Genomic DNA, 16,815 nt, shown 5'->3' on the forward strand with positions numbered 1-16,815 from the left:
AGAGAGAGAGAGAGAGAGAGAGAGAGAGAGAGAGAGAGAAATGCCTGCCACAGAGGCAGGCTGGGGTGAGTGGGGATGGCGTTGTGAGAAAAACTGAGACATTGGTGGTGGGAAATGGACAGAGGGGAAGGGAAGGGTGTTGGAACATTGTATGACTGAAGCCCAATCATGAACAACGTTGTAACTGTGTATCTCACAGTAATTCAATTATAAAAAATAATTAATTAAAAACCTGTATTGTAGCACTGTCCTCCCGTTGTTCATCAATTTGCTTGAGCAGGCACCAGTAACATCTCCATTGTGAGACTTGTTGTTACTCTTTCTGGCATATCAAATACACCGTGGGGAGCTTGCCAGGCTCTGCCATGAGGGCGGGATACTCTCGGTAGCTTGCAGGGCTCTCCAAGAGGGACGGAGGAATCAAATCTGGGTGGGCTGCATGCAAGGCAAACGCCCTCCTAGCTGGGCTATCGCTCCAGCCCATTTTTTAGGTTTTTAATCATTAAAAACCTAAAAATAGAAATTTCTTCTCTAACATACAGATGGGCTGGAGTGATAGCAGAGCTGGAGTGATAGCACAGTGGGTAGGGCGTTTGCCTTGCAAGCGGCCAACATGGACGACCCAAGTTCGATTCCTCTGCCCCTCTCAGAGAGCCTGGCAAGCTACTAAGAGTATCTAGCCCGCACAACAAGCTACCCGTGATGTATTCATATGCCAAACACAGTAACAATTGTCACAATGGAGACATTACTGGGCCTGCTCGAGCAAATTGATGAAGATGGGGGCGGGGGGGGGGTGGGGGAAGGAGGGAGGGAGGAGGGACAATGAACATATAGATAATATTCAGACAACTAGTGCTAAAGTAGTAACTCAGATTATTCAGATTTTACTGCTTTCTAAGTAGAAGGCTTTTTGTAGACCTGACTTTTTCTTTTGTATTTTTGGGCTACACCCAGTGCTGCTCAGGGCTTACTCTTGGCTCTATACTCAAGGATCACTCCTGGTGGGGTTTGGAGGATCATATGTGGTGCTCAGGATCAAAGCTAGGTCTAGCTCATGCAAAGCAAATGCCCTACCTGCTGTTCCATCTCTCTGGCCCAGCCTTGCATATTTTAACTGAACTAAATAACTGTTTTCAAATCCTGCAGAAGGAGGCAGCATTATTCTGGATTAATTAATTAATTAATTAAATCTATGGCCTTGGCTACCACTTCTTGGATGCACCTTGCAGATCTCAGTGGTTTTTTTTTTCTCCATTAGCTGACAAGTGGTACAATTACAAATCTCTCATATGGACTCAATGATTAGTATACCATTGTACCTCCTCCACCCATCCCTACTTCTCTTTCATTACCCTGACACAAACTTTTCAGCCAGTCAAAGTGCTAAATTCCTGAGAAGAAAAGTCTAAAATGGCACTGGAGACAGATTGGGTTTGCTTTACTTAGCATTTCAAGATATAACCTTATGGGTTTTATATGTGCTTTTTTCTGAGATTGTCATGAATAATCTCTATTATCAACCTCAGCAACTAGTATCAAGCAGCAATTAAAGCTAACAGTGCTGAAAGCAATTGCATTTGAAGCCAAAAATAACCCCCTTCTAAGGGACAGGAAGTAGCCCCTGAGGCCTTTCGTGTCCCTCCCCAGGGACATTCTTTGAATATTCTCCAAACTCTTACTTCCTTTTTTTAAATATAGAGAATATTTCCTGACTATCCTTGTGTCTGCGTAACACACCTGTGAGTCAAAGGTAGATCTGTTCTCAGAATGATTGCATACTGACTGCAAGGAAAAGCAAAGTGAAGGAAGAACTTTTCAAGAGCTTTTATTTATATTTTTAAAACAAAATAGAGTGATTAATTACTTAACCTGCGGTGAAGAAATAAAACAAAATATTTTGTTTATGACAATTCTCCAAAGATCAAGTAGCCGAAAAGTCAAGATATAACCTTCTGAACTCTGTGGCTTTTGATTCATTCTGAGTTTATAAATATAGTCTTAGATCTTACATATTCCAAAATTCCCTGCCTCATGATTTTGCCACTACCCTAATTATTCAGAAATGCGTACATGTTTTTGCTTTAAATGATAATAATAATAATAATACACATTTTAAACTGAAGGAATGCTTTTAAATCAGCTGTATCTTTTGTGGTGCATAAATCTGTAAATATACTTAAAAACTGTAAAGCACTATGATATATTTACTGTGCATGCTATGCATATGACCACAATTATGAAAAGATTCTAGACATGCAAGCATGCTAGTCATGGAAATACCCTTTACCAAACTTAACCTCTTGGCAAAATTCTCTGTTTCCTGGCAAATAGGCAAGATTTTGAGAACAAAACTAGACATGGTTTTGGACTGGAACCCTTTCCAGTCTGACAAGCACCACAACCCATTCACATGAGTTACCATATGTGACTCCAGCTAAGAGTATCACAGCAGAATCATACATTTTTACAATGGGTCTATAAAACAACCATTATAATAAATGTCTGCTTAATTAATACATTAGGACATAAAGCAATTTATTATGCTCTTATTTGCTATCATTCTCCCTGCTCAAATTTAATAATGCAAAAAGGTTTCTCAGATGCCAACCCCTGGAAATAATAAAAATACATTCATCATGGATATTGAATGCAGACATGTCTGGCAGTACTACTGGCAAAGAAGAGACAGTCAAACGTGGAGAGAAAAACTAGGAAATGTTTGTACAAGCTTTGCTAGAATCAGTTCTCTTCGATAGAGGAAGGAGCCTAGTGTAATGCTTAGCATGACAGTAAGGAAAGTGCCCAGAATAACTATTATTACAATATGCAACAAAGAGGGGAGGGAGACAGGGAGTTGGGGTGAAAAGCTTTCAAGTCAGCTAAATTCATGAGGGCTATGGAGGCTCAAATTGAAATTATCTCACTCTGTGCTGATAAATAAAGTAGCTCTGGTACCTAAATCATGACACTAACTATACGTTTCGATTTTTTTAAGTAGTGATTAGGTGGATACTCTGGGGAACCTACCAGCCTTCGCAGAGATAACAGACTCAACTTAATATCAACTTAAAAAGAGACTTGAATTCTAACCAATCTCATGTAATGAATTGAAATTCTATAGCTTTCGGGGGGTGGGGGGAGATAAAAAAGCGACACGGCTCCATTCTCTAACTTGCTGTCAGGAAATATAATTTGTGCTCTCGGTGATTCACCTAGCTCATATGCAGCATGCAAATTTATTTCCCTAATAATCAGACCTGGAGATTGCCCAAGAGGATTAATAGCATCATTCCTTATGACCGCCAGGATATTATGCACCTCTGACATGGAAAAATTGTGTTAGTTCTACAGAGAAAACGCAAGGATATTTGTCCTGCTAGACAATATAATAGGCTGGTGCATCATCAGATTACAATGTCATTTCAAAAACCTTGAATACAAATAATGTACAGTGGGGAAAATGTTGGAACAACCTCCCTTAATTCAGTAGCCTTGAATTCACATGTATTTTTGTGTTTGCTATGCAATGTATGCATATTTTTATTAGAGATTTCCAACATTGCATGCAAAAAAGGCAAGAGTATTTTACATTCCAGGAGATCTAGTCATTGTTTCTTGGAAAACAGATGAAAATGACATGAGGAAAGAGAATCCCCCCCCCCACTCCCACCCCGTGGTTTTGTTTTATTTTTATTCTACCCATATGCAGTTGGTGAGGGCATTAAAATCCAAAACTTTCATAAGTATATACTCATGTCCGGGGTTTTTATGTGGAATATTCTTATTGATATGTTTACAAATATAGATATTTAAAATTCAGTGCCCTGCTGTAGCTTTATTTAAAACTGGAGTAATTTAGACCTTGAATTTCTTTAGTATTTGTTACTTACGTAAAAAAACACATTTCACAATGGTTGTTTGGGACTATATTTTATTTCTTTATCTTTCACAATGAATCGGTCAGAAATTTTCCGAAACAGTAATGTCTCCAGCTGTACTTGAGACCAAAGAACGCTGCCTTGAGACAAGACCAAATTTCATTATTATGCGCATGGGAGCAATAAGATTAGCTCCTACTGCTGCCCCTAAGGTGGAGCAGCAGGATGAACCAATGAGATGATGCTAATGTGCATGTTAATAGTATTCTGCTAGAAGAAGTTGGGATAATTAAACATGTACCGTCTCTTTAAGACAGAGCTGCACACATTTTCTTCGGATGGGTGTTTACAAGAATTCCAATTTCAGGTCATAGCCGTTTCTAAGATTGCTTAAGAAAGAGATGGGAATAACTTATCTTATTCATGTATTCAAGGAACCTTATAAAATGTGCAAAACATAACAGTTTTAAGGGGCAAAACATGCATCTTATCTTGACAGAGCTGCTTTATTATATGTACTGTTGTATACTGACCTAATATATGAAGCATTTTTAGCTAATATACCTTGCAGGAAACCAGCCTTTAATGTGATGGATTTTATGGTATCTCATTAGGGTGTGTTTATATAACCTGATACTAAACACGTTTTCAGATTCATGTTCCTTATTAAAATTGTGAGCCACATTGATTTTTAGTTGGAACAGCAACAGACTCATTTTTACTGTTAAGAAGGGTAGCTCTGAGTAATTCCCAGAACACAACTGCTCTCTATGCCAGCTTAGAGACTCTCCTTTTATACTTTCAATTAGTATGGTCTTCATGGAATGACCCACTGTCCTTGAGTAATCTAGAAAGTTTTGTTAGATTATTATTCACAATACAGAAATTTGAATTTATAGGAATATTTTTTGGGGAAGAAATACCATTTATTTCCCTTTTTCTCTAAGTATCTTTAACTTTGTGAGTTAGTACCAAGTAATTTTAATAGATTGGTCCTGCGTAGATACATATCTCCACATCTGAGCTCCTGGCATTTTCATAACTAGTTTTCATTACAAGTCACTGGGTGTTTGTGTGAAAGTGGCAAATTAAAAGAAAAAGAAAGAAAGAAACCTTAACATTGTAAGTTGTGTTAAACAAAAGTAATGACTTTCACATGGTGAAGTCTCCTTTTTGTAAACTGATCCTGTGAGGTAACTCAGGAGTCAGCCGTAAATAGTGTCCCAGGGTATTTCAGTGGAGCCAGGGGAAATAGTGACCTAGAGGTACTGTAAATAGTTTAAATTATTGGAAGGTCTTTCTAAGAAATGTAATGTGAGAAGGGAGAGAAATGTTTTTTCTCTATTGTGAAGTGAGCACCCTTTGGAGGTAATCCAACATCAGAATGCAAGTGTTTAAGAAAAAGGACTTTCTTCTGAGAAAATCAAAACCTTCACTTTTCCTCCTTGTTACAGTGAAGTTAGCTAACAGATTCTAACCGGGATGGGAAGAAAGTATCAAGGCAGAAGCAGGAACTGTATTATTTCATTTTTACATTTTAGTCAACTTTTAACATTTGAGTCTTTTTGCATTTTTTCACAAGCTTTTATCAAGAACATAGAGAGTAGATTTTCAGCAGCAATGAACAGAAAACCAATAGAATGAATGTGATTACTTACAGTAGATTGCATATTGGTATTTGTGTTAAGTTTGTTTTAATCATATTTACTATTTTGACTACAAGTCTGGACTTATATAGTTCACTAGCTCGGCTATATACCTAAATTTGGACTAAGAAAATTTAAGTTGGAACTTGTTCTCAGGCGAGAAGACAATTTCCCTTTATTCTGCCCCAGGCATGCTATTCTCTACTAAAGTTGTATCAATTACTTTCATATCATTATTACCCTAGTTATTCGACCAGCTAATCAAGTCAACTTCTAAAACATAGCCGATAGTGACTACTAGCAAATAAAGAACTGAACTGCATGTTCTTGTACTTAACTGGATTATTGGTTATTTAAACCCACCCCTAACACATTCGTTGTTCAAAACCTACCCCAATAACCCATTACTATGATACTCAAATAACATGATGTGATTTTTTTATTCATCTATTCTGATCAATATGGGATTCAACTTTCACAGGAACACTTTGGCTAAATGTAAGAGCCAAGTCCATATACTTGTTTTAAATGGGGATGAACCAAACTATCTTGAGAACAACTCCGTGGTTAGTATTAACAGCCTCACAGTTATTCGGCTTGAGGTGTAATTATTTTACCATTATTACATGCAAAGCTTTTAACAAAACAGTCATTCCCTCCGTTTAAGCAGAGAGTTTTATAATTTATTACATCTCTTTGGTCATCAACACACTATACAAACAGTTGGCCACCGGTGACCAATTACATTAAGGTTAAGCAACATAACTTTAAATTAGAAATAAGCTAATGTATCTTCATCAAGGGCCTGCTGTGTTTTCACTGCTGTTTATTAGATGATACTAAATGTGGATATAGAGCACGCTCACTGGGACCAATTCCTTTCGGCCTGAAAATGGGAAACTCTCGAGTGTACCCAGGTCCAGAGCTAATTAATGGGATAACATCTGCTTTAAGCATTCAGCTGGAGTAATTTCTATCAACTTCCCAGTGAAGGTGCAGACGAAACTGTCAGAGAACTAAGTATCTATCATGAGCCATATTAATCTGTGACAAGAATACAAAAGGCACAGTTCATTCTCTGTTTTATATTTATTTGGAGTGTTCTTATTACCAACCCAGGTATTCCTCCATCCTTTCTTTAATGCAAGAATAATTGTGGGTGTACAAAAGCCAATAACGAATTATATACACATAGGCCAGAGAGCCTCCTGATGTTTTCCAAAATTCAATGTATGAGATAAAGGACAAGAATAAAACAGCTCTGTTCCTTCTGAAACAATCAGTTCTAGTCACAAAGACATTTATGTTGTTTTATCGTATTACTTAAAAACACAGCAGGATTTGCTAAAGAGAAATACCAGCACTGTAAAACAAGCCTCAGAAGGGATAAGCCCACTTATTTTGTGCTATTTCATGTTATCAGCTCATGTACAACATGATTCTAGCTTTAGTAAGGACTAAATAAAGACACCTGTCCTGTGTGGTCATTTACATAAATCCAACCCAAAAGGCAGAAAAAGTAATTTTCTCACAACTTAAAATATTTTGTATCTGTTTTGTGAAAGCTACAGCAGTAGTGATTCTTTCCACTGAAGTTTACCACCAGTTCTAATTCTTTTAAAGACATGCATTTGCTTTAGATTTTTTCTTTGTTTATTTACTTTCCAGGGAAGTAGGAGAAAGAGTTCATTTTAATTAAGAGTTTAGGAATATATATTTTTATGTGTGTCTATATTTGGAGCAAGTCCCTGAATTAACGTACTTTCTTTATGGTCAATCAAGCTAACAGTTTTATGATCCTGATGATCAATAGAGAGAAGGGAGGGAATACAATTTTTTAGTGGTTGAGCTGAATTATGCTGCTGTCATTATTGAAATTAATAGTAGATTCAACAAATGGTATATGTAAAAGGTGACCCGGAGAAAGAAAATACAATGGCGATTCACTTTTATCTGAAAGCTGATTGGGTCAAAAGCCAAATGTCAGCTGACAAATATTACAGAAGAACTAACAGTATAAAATCCAGCCTGCAATCTACTAAAATGATTGTCACTCTGGGATATTATAAAAATGACAAAATAGAGATTCATAATATTTTTAAAGAACCTTAGCATTATGCAAACAGAAACAAAAATCTTAAGATTTTCTTCATATATTTAATTATCCTATGAAATTTTTTAATTTGCTAAATTGAAATGGTGGTTATACCCAACTCATATGTTTAGGCAATAATCTTGCAGTAAACTAATAAGTTGTGTTGGTTAATTGTCAAATTATTTTGCATATAGTTAAGTTTTGTATATAAAAATATGCCTGATGAAACATAGTATTTTATAACCCAGAGCAACTAACATGCTCATACCTAATGCATGCACACACACTGTAACCCAGGACGAATTGCTCATGTTAGTTACTACCACAGGCTGGCAGGCCAGAAAATACATTTGGTGCCTAATATGCATAAGCACAGAAATATGGTCAGGCTCATTACTGTAATAAAGCTCTGATTTGCCAGCAGAATCAGTAGAAACACACTTGAAGCAGTCTGTCCCTTCCACTAGCTCATGTGCCATAAAGCAGTAAGATTGTAGCTAGGGTGAATCCTCAATTCAGTTGGGTTACCTTGTCTGGGTTATTTGAACCCTTATTTGCCTTAAGGGGCCCATTTACTTGTCCTAATGTGTATACAGTGATAATGTAGCCATTTGCACAATAAGGAAGGTCTGCAAAACAGTAGCCTGCTCTGTTATAAATGGAGTAGCAAGAGTATGGAGAACTGGCAACTGTTGGTTCAATTACATAGTTTTGCAGAGGCAACTTCAGAGTTCTGGTTTTGAATGCACTTCAGAATAAAAATACTGGATAAGAAAATAATCCCAATTGTGCACTGTGATGGATGCAACCTGATAAACCTAAGATCCGTGTACTCCAACACCCAATAATTTTTTTTTTAGTGACTTGGTGACATTACAATCTCTTTTATAAAAGAAATGCCTTGAGTCTTCTGAATGACCCACAAACAACTTGAAACTTAAAGAATTTACATTGAGTAGAAATCAGATTATAATGGAAGTTTCCTAACTGGAAAGATGTCACTAAGGGGTCATTTCCCATATGAGGAGACAATCAGTGATTGATTATACAAAGCAAATTTGAATCAAAAGAGAAGGTATGGTTGCCTCCAAAATGGAACAGGCAACTTAGAGACCATCTTGAGTCTTCCACAGTTACCGCATAGGTTAGTGAAACGTGTTCTTTGATAGAGCTAGAAAATTGAAATTCAAGATTGTGGTCCTCTGGCAGAGACTTTAAAGATCATGTGGTACCTATGATGCTGTCATTATATTCTTTCATGCTTTTTTTTACATTTTTCAGTGAAGGATAGTTTTTCTTTTGCACATACTCATAAATAGACTAAAAAATATTGATGAAATATTAGGAAGAATTTTATTAAATCAGGTATATAAAGTACATGCTGTCTCAGAGTTTAGAAGAGATACTGGTCCCAGCTAGAAAAAATAATTTTAAAAAATTGCACAATTTACCTGAAAGTGGGCTGGAGTGATAGCACAGCGGTAGGGCGTTTGCCTTGTGCGCGGCCAGCCCGGCTGAGCCAGGTTCGATTCCTCTGCCCCTCTCGGAGAGCCCAGCAAGCTACGGAATGTATCTTGCCCATACAGCAAAGCCTGGCAAGCTCCCCGTGATGTATTCAATATGCCAAACACAGTAACAAGTCTCAAAATGGAGACGTTACTGGGCCTGCTCGAGCAAATCGATGAACAACAGGAGGACAGTGCCAGTGACCTGAAAGCAAGATTTATCATACTTTTATTTCTGGTCATATCAAGAATGCTAAAAAGGCATTGCTATTATGCCCAAACCCAGTCGCTTCATGGAGCACTGTGTTAAAGATCCTGAAGTCACATGTAATCTCAACATGGACTAAAAGGATAATGACAGCATGTTCTCCAGCTTTACCATCCACAGTTACTAATTTCCTAGTTCTAGAAGCCATTCACAGTATTGCTGTCCTCTTTCATATGAGATATCTTTCTACCCTTTGTTTTTCAAGATGAATTGTCACAGAACATGTTCAGACCTTCATAATATTGTGCTAAGAATAACTAGATTTCATTTGAATTGAAAATTATATGTATATATATATTATTACATGTAAATGAAAAACTATTGATGAAATATTAGGAAGAATCTTATTAAATCAGGTATATAAGGAACCCCATCAACGGCCAGGATCCAGAGACTCTAAAACCAAGCTCCCAGAAGAGAACAAGGCAGAGTCTCCTGCCCCCGTGCCTGGCTGTCCTCACTGGGGGCCCTTGGAGGAGGGTGGATTGAGTTTCTCTCTCCACCCTGAGCAGAGCCCGGACAGCTGAAGACCTCTGGGACCCAGCCAAAGCCATGCTGAGACCACTCTCCACATGCTTGGATGAGGAACTGGCAGAGGAATCCAGGTACGTGGACCCGGGGCTGAGATCTCCAAGACTGCTCGGTTTGGGACTGGGCCTCCTCCACCCAGCTCCCCCACCTTCCAGTAGCTAGACAGTTACACCCACCAACTTCTGTGTAACTCCATCAACAACCAGGATCCAGAGACTGTAAAACCAAGCTCTCAGGAGCGCGACCTCTTATTCTCTAGTTCTCACTCTCAGAGAACCCCGCAGTCTATTGAGAGTATCATACCCGCCTATATGCCTGACTAGGAACACCTGTAAAGGTGATTATAGGCTGCCCCAAAAGCTTCCATCCCTCTTGGAGAGTCCGGCAAGCTACCAAGAGTATCCCATCTGCATGGCAGAGCATGACAAGCTAACTGTGGCATACTTGATATGTCAAAAATAGTAACAATGAATGGTCCTCATTCCACTGATCCTGAAGGAGCCCCCAATATGTGATCGGGCTACACTAACATGTGACAGGGACAAATGGAGACGTTACTGGGCCCGCTCGAGCGAATCAATGAACAACAGGGTGATAGTGATAGTGATAGTGACATGTAAATAATTTTCAGTCACACACTATTGCATAAACAACCATACAACATTATTTTTATGTTTATACTGAATTTTTAGCAGAAGTGAATACACCATGGTGTAAGTAAAATAGACACACTAATAGTTAATGAGGAACACATCCAAGTTGGCCTAATGTAACAATAGAGAATACAGTGGCCTGCAGATATAATTTTTAGGAAAAAAATATTTGCATCATGATTCCACTGGTCCTCTGTGTTGTCCTGGAATCACAGAATCACTACTAAGAATTGACATCTCATCCCCAGGATTCCCCAAATATAAGGCAATAGTTGCATATGCCAAATCAGTACCACAGTTCCTTGCTACCAAATTAGTTAGTAATATCAAAAGATTAAATAAGAATCTAAAGAAACTGCTAGATTTTTAAAAAATAATTCTAAAGATATGTGATATAGATTGAATAAAAACATTAGCAGCAAATAATTGTTCTAAGAAAAATCTCTCTAGACAGAATTGATGGTGAAGATTCTGAATTCCTAAGAATAAAGGATGTCAAATCAAATCAATGAATATTTTGTGCATTTTCCAAGATTCTCTGGGATCTATCATATAGTACATGTCATAGCATTACCAGATGTTTGAACATCATAGACAAAATTGCTTAGTATGTTATATTTAACCCTAAGAGACAATTTATATTTGTTGCCACATGTTCTGATGATTTGTTTTTAAATTATGAACTACAATTGGTATTGCAAGAAATTGGAAATATAGCTAGCATTTTTGCATCTTACAGTTTTGAAGGCTGTGTCATATTTCTGAGAATTCAACATTTTTCCTCGTGAGAGCATTTTTTTTATATCATGTTTTATCATTTGAAAATGCCTTCCCACTCCTACCCTTAGAGGCCCTTCTTATGTCTTATAATCATAGTCTCTGCCCTTGAAGTGCTAATACTTTCGTGGAAGAGTATAGATGAGACAACATAAAGACAGTGCCTGCCAAAATTCAATAGTCAAACCATCTCAGGAGAGCAGCACATAGCAGCATGCAATTGGTCAGAGCATCACCATATTGCCTGGGCCCCAAATCAGAAGAGGCAAAGACCACCTCAGTCTTGGCTGATTGGCGGTACTAGACAGAAGTACTAGACTTTTCATAAAGTTGCTAAGGGTTAGTCCTGAGATTGCTTTCAAAATGGAGGCTGTTCCCATCCTGGGGAAAAGAATCTCCCTTCACTGAAACACAAACATCATTCTGGGACCATCATTTGTGGCTACTTTGATCACGGGTGTACTCTTTTCCAGATTGGCTCTTTTAAACTTGAGGTTCCCAGAGGAAACCCTGGCACAGGGAAATACAAACAACGATTGATGTTTAGTTTAAAAGTGGTTCTGTAACTCTGGCTTTTCTTGTCTTCCTTTCTCCTCCTGTGCCCCTCACCTTCCTCTCCCACAGCAGTCTCCCAAAGGTCTTCCTGGATTTAATCTACTGACCTGGGTGCTGAGGCTGGGTATGAAATCTTCTGAAGGGTCCTTAACATGCCAGAGTTAACAGGCCTGACTGGGCCAGCTGCCACCCCAGAGCTGCCACAAACTCCATGGATTGTTTGGCAATAAAAATCAGCTATAAAAGTGTGAAAAATACCAGAGACCCAAATGGGGGAGGGATAAGATGAGGGAATGGCTCTTACACCCTTTTAGTGGACATCTGATTTATTTTTTAAATGGAAAAGCCACTTTTATAGCTACTGTAGTTCAATTATCTCTAATTTTACACATTTTATGCAAATTCTCGGCATCTTAATTGCAAATGAGAAGCAAACTTATTTTTTAAAGCAGAAAAACAAGGTATAGTTTCGTATTTTCTTTTCAATTTTTAATTCCCACTCTTGGTTCAGCACCATTAAACTTTTAAAACTCTTTTTACACAGTTGTTTAAAAGTATGTGTAATTTAGAGCACACTCATATGACCACAAACACCCATAGCCTTAAACATTAGCTAATTTTACTCCCAGACCTTCGTCTTTTTTGAAAGAAGAAGATACATTGATATTCTCTTACCTGTAGTTAGTTTTCTCCTTTGTATATTTTTGGAAGGGTGTGGGGAAGGCAGGACACACCCCACTGTGCTCAGGGTTAACTCCTCCTCTTTGCCCAGGGATCACTCCAGGCAGCACCCAGAAAATGTGTGGTGACAGGGAATGAACCAGGATTGACTGTGAGAAACCAATACCTTAACTCCTGCTCTATCTCACCTGCCCTACCTGTAGTTTTAGAAGTCTACTAAAGGATACAATCCAAAGATTTCTAAAAAGAGACCCAAGGTCTTTCAAATAAAGTAAATGGAAGTGTATTCTAAGCATCACGACATCGATCATGATCACGACCATCCTGTTATTCGTCGTTTGCCTTGAGCAGGCCCCAGTAACATCTCCTTCATCCTAGCCCTGAGATTTTTTAAAAAGTGCCATATTCAAGGCTCTTTCAGGGTTAGGAGAATTAGACCCATCATTGTTACTGGTATTTGGCATATTGAGTACACCACGGGGAGTTTGCCAGACTCTGCAGTGTGGGCAGGTTACATTCGGTAGCCTGCCAGTTTGTCCAAAGTGGGAATGAGATAATAAGATGTCTGGAATATGGAGGATCTGGGTGGAGGATGCTCAGCCCCGATTCAAGCAGGCTTGGAGATCTCAGCCCTGGGACCCGCGTGCCTTTGTTCCTCTGCCGGTACTTTCATGTGTGTGGAGAGTGGTCTCAGCATGTTGAGATTTATAATAAGAAGTATGTTTAAGTGACCAAAATACAAAGACAGTCTACAGAATGGGAAAGGATATTCACCGAATACACATCTGACAAGGGGTTGATATCCAGGATATACAAAATACTGGTTAAACTCCACAAGAAGAAAACATCCAACCCCATCCAAAAATGGGGCAATGAAATGAACAGAAACTTTCTCAAAGAAGAAATCCGAATGGCAAAAAAGCACATGAGAAAATGCTCTACATCATTAATCATCAGGGAGATGCAGATCAAAACCACAGTGAGATACCATCTCACACCTCAGAGACTGGCCCACATTCAAAAGAACAAAAGCAACCGATGCTGGCGTGGATGTGGCGAGAAAGGGACACTCCTTCACTGTTGGTGGGAATGTCCACTGGTTCAGCCCTTCTGGAAAACAGTATGGACGATTCTCAAAAAATTAGAAATTGAGCTCCCATTTGACCCAGCAATAGCACTCCTGGGAATATATCCCAGAGAGGCAAAAATGTATAGTCGAAGTGACATCTGCACTTGTTTGTTCATTGCAGCACTCTTTACAATAGCCAGAAACTGGAAGAAACCTGAATGCCCAAGAACAGATGACTGGTTAAAGAAACTTTGGTACATCTACACAATGGAGTACTATGTAGCTCTTAGAAAAGATGAAGTCATGAAATTTACATACAAGTGGTACAATATGGAAAGTATCATGCTAAGCGAAATGAGTCAGAAAGAGAGGGATAGACATAGAAAGATTGCATTCATCTGGGGGATATAAAGTAACAAAGTATGAGATTAATACCCAAGAATAGCTGAGATCAGCACCAGGAGGATTACTCCATAACTTAGAGGCCAGCCGGGTATCCTAGAGGAAAGGGCAGTTCAGATAGAGAAGGGAGCACCAAATAAAGGATGTTTGGAGGATCCTCCCAGGAGGGGAGATGCATGTCGAAAGTAGACTATGGACTGAACATGTTTGCCACTCAATGCCTCTTTTGCAGACCACAACACCCAAAAGGAGAGAGAGAACACAGGGGATTGCCCTGCCACAGAGACAGGGGGGATGGGGGGATGGGGGTGGGAGGGATATTATCCATGGTGGTGGAAAATGGGCACTGGTGGAGGGATGGGTATCTGATCATTGTATAATTGAAACCAAAGCACAAAAAAATGTAAATCTACAACTTTAAAAAAAAATAAATTAAAATAAAGGGAAAAAAAAAAGAAAAAATTTTAAAAGGAAACCAATAAAAAAAAAAAAAGTATGTTTAGGTGGATGTTTGATAACCAGTTAAGGAAATAAACACCAACTCTGATTTCTTTTTTTTCTTTTTTGCCATAGTGCAATGGAATAAAAACATCTCCTAGTAGATTTCAAGCTAATAACTTAATCCCAGGCTGGAGCGATAGTACAGCAGGCAGGGTGTTTGCCTTGCATGCAGCCAACCTGGGTTCGATTCCTCCGTCCCTCTCGGAGAGCCTGGCAAGCTACCGAGAGTATCCCACCCGCACGGCAGAGCCTTGCAAGCTCCCTGTGACATATTTGATATGCCAAAAATAGTAACAACAAGTCTCACAATGGAGACATTCCTGGTGCCCGCTTGAACAAATCAATGAACAATTGGAGGACAGTGCTAATAACATCCCAGAATCTGAATATGGGAAGAGATGGGCACTGTTATCTTGAGAGTAGATCCAGTCCCAGAATGCCATTACTTCCAGAAATTTGGAAATGTTCCAGGGTTTTACTCCTATTGGGGTCTCAAAAGTTAAAGTGAAGCAGAAAAGAAGTTTTCCATATAAGATAAAAGTTTCACAGATTTTATAGACCAACTGAAGATTAGCACATTCTTACATATCTAAGTCAGCTGTATCTGTTATTCAAGAATCAGGCAACCACCAGTGACCTAATTTGTGCTAAACACACAGCCATAGAATGTGTCTTCATGTCTAAAGTGAGGCTGGATGATAAAGTTTGCTGTGTTTCGCTCTACTAGCAAAAGAGCTAATAGGCGCAAAAATCACTCACTATACTGAAAGGGATATGCAAATGAAAATGAAATATCGTCATGGTTTATTTAACAATTCTTGGTTTAGTCAACAAAGATATCTCATATCTCAATGCCACCATAGGAAATGTGAAAATGTATGTGATAGAGTATAGAAAGTTATTCTTCAATAAATTCTGAATAGTGTTTTCATAGGGATGCTCCACAATCAGCCACTTGTGGGATATTTAAATATTTTTCTGAGCTCTGAAATCTTGAAAAAATTCAGCCAAAGGATCATGAAAAGGAGAAAAACTTATTGGCACTTTTGTGAGGATAAAATTCTTGTTCTGATATGTACTAGAGTTCTTCAGTGGAAAGGACAAAAGGAACACCAGAAAGGTTACAGCTAATACTCTCGGGATGAAAAGTGCCCACAAAAGACTTCAAAGATGCTGATGGCATTAAGCAAGCTCCAAGTTCTTGTCATCCTCTCCCCTTCTCTACAAACAATATTACATTGGAACCTTCCTCGAAGGCCCACACAAACAATTTGTGGCCAAGATACTTTCCAGTCCAAATACTCTTCTCCTTACCAACTATATTTCATTCTAGCCTATAAAGCAGAGAGAACATAATCATTTATTTGCCTCCAACAAAAATCCAGACTCCTCTGAAAACAGAAATAAATGAGAACAGAAAGAAGGCAGAGCGTGGAATGCTTCTCATTAGGCCCTCTGCCTAACAATAATTAGGCTTGCTCCGACTAATGTTGGACTCTGGGCAGCTGGTCCAATGCTTATTTTTGTAAAGGAAAATGAACAGTACATATAAGTCCCCTATTTTTACTTTTTCTCTTTGCTACTCTCCTTTGTGACTTCATGCTGGTTTGCAATTTGTGTTTTCACCACTGTAGTTAATTCTAAGACACAGTCGATCAACTCATAGCCTCCTTTGTAATAGAAGTGTCTCTAAATAAAGCTACATACAGCTCGACACTTGGATGGAGAGAATCCCTACCAGTTCTTTCATCTTGTATTTAGCTGGTTACCCTTCACTGAAATTACATTGATAGCATAATTAATGAAATAAGTTTTTCTTCTAACTTGTCTAAATAGCTAAGCCAGGTGACTTGGAAACTCAGTGTCTATTTATAAAGCAACACTATTCCTGAATGGTCTAAGACCTTTCTACAAGACACCTTGCAGCCAAAATATTTTATCATAGCATGCGACTGAGCCACGACAGGAAGAAAAATACACATGCCTCATAATGCATGTCAACAATTTCATTATCTGGTAAAAATGGAAATTTGCTGAATTTATTTGCCAAAATGCTCTTTATGCTTTTCGTGGTGGTGGCTTAGTGGTAATGTATTTAAATGTCTCAGAGAAGCATTCATAAAAAATGAAACACATAGCTTCAGTTGAGATGCTTACAATTCAAACCAAATTCTGGCAGATCAGTGAGTATCTAAGTTAATACTATCTTTATTTGATTAGTGTAATCCATGGAGACAAGGACACATTCCTT

Source organism: Sorex fumeus, unplaced genomic scaffold (genome assembly GCF_029834395.1).
Source record: "Sorex fumeus unplaced genomic scaffold, SorFum_2.1 ptg000006l, whole genome shotgun sequence".
NCBI classification, from domain to species: Eukaryota; Metazoa; Chordata; class Mammalia; order Eulipotyphla; family Soricidae; genus Sorex; species Sorex fumeus.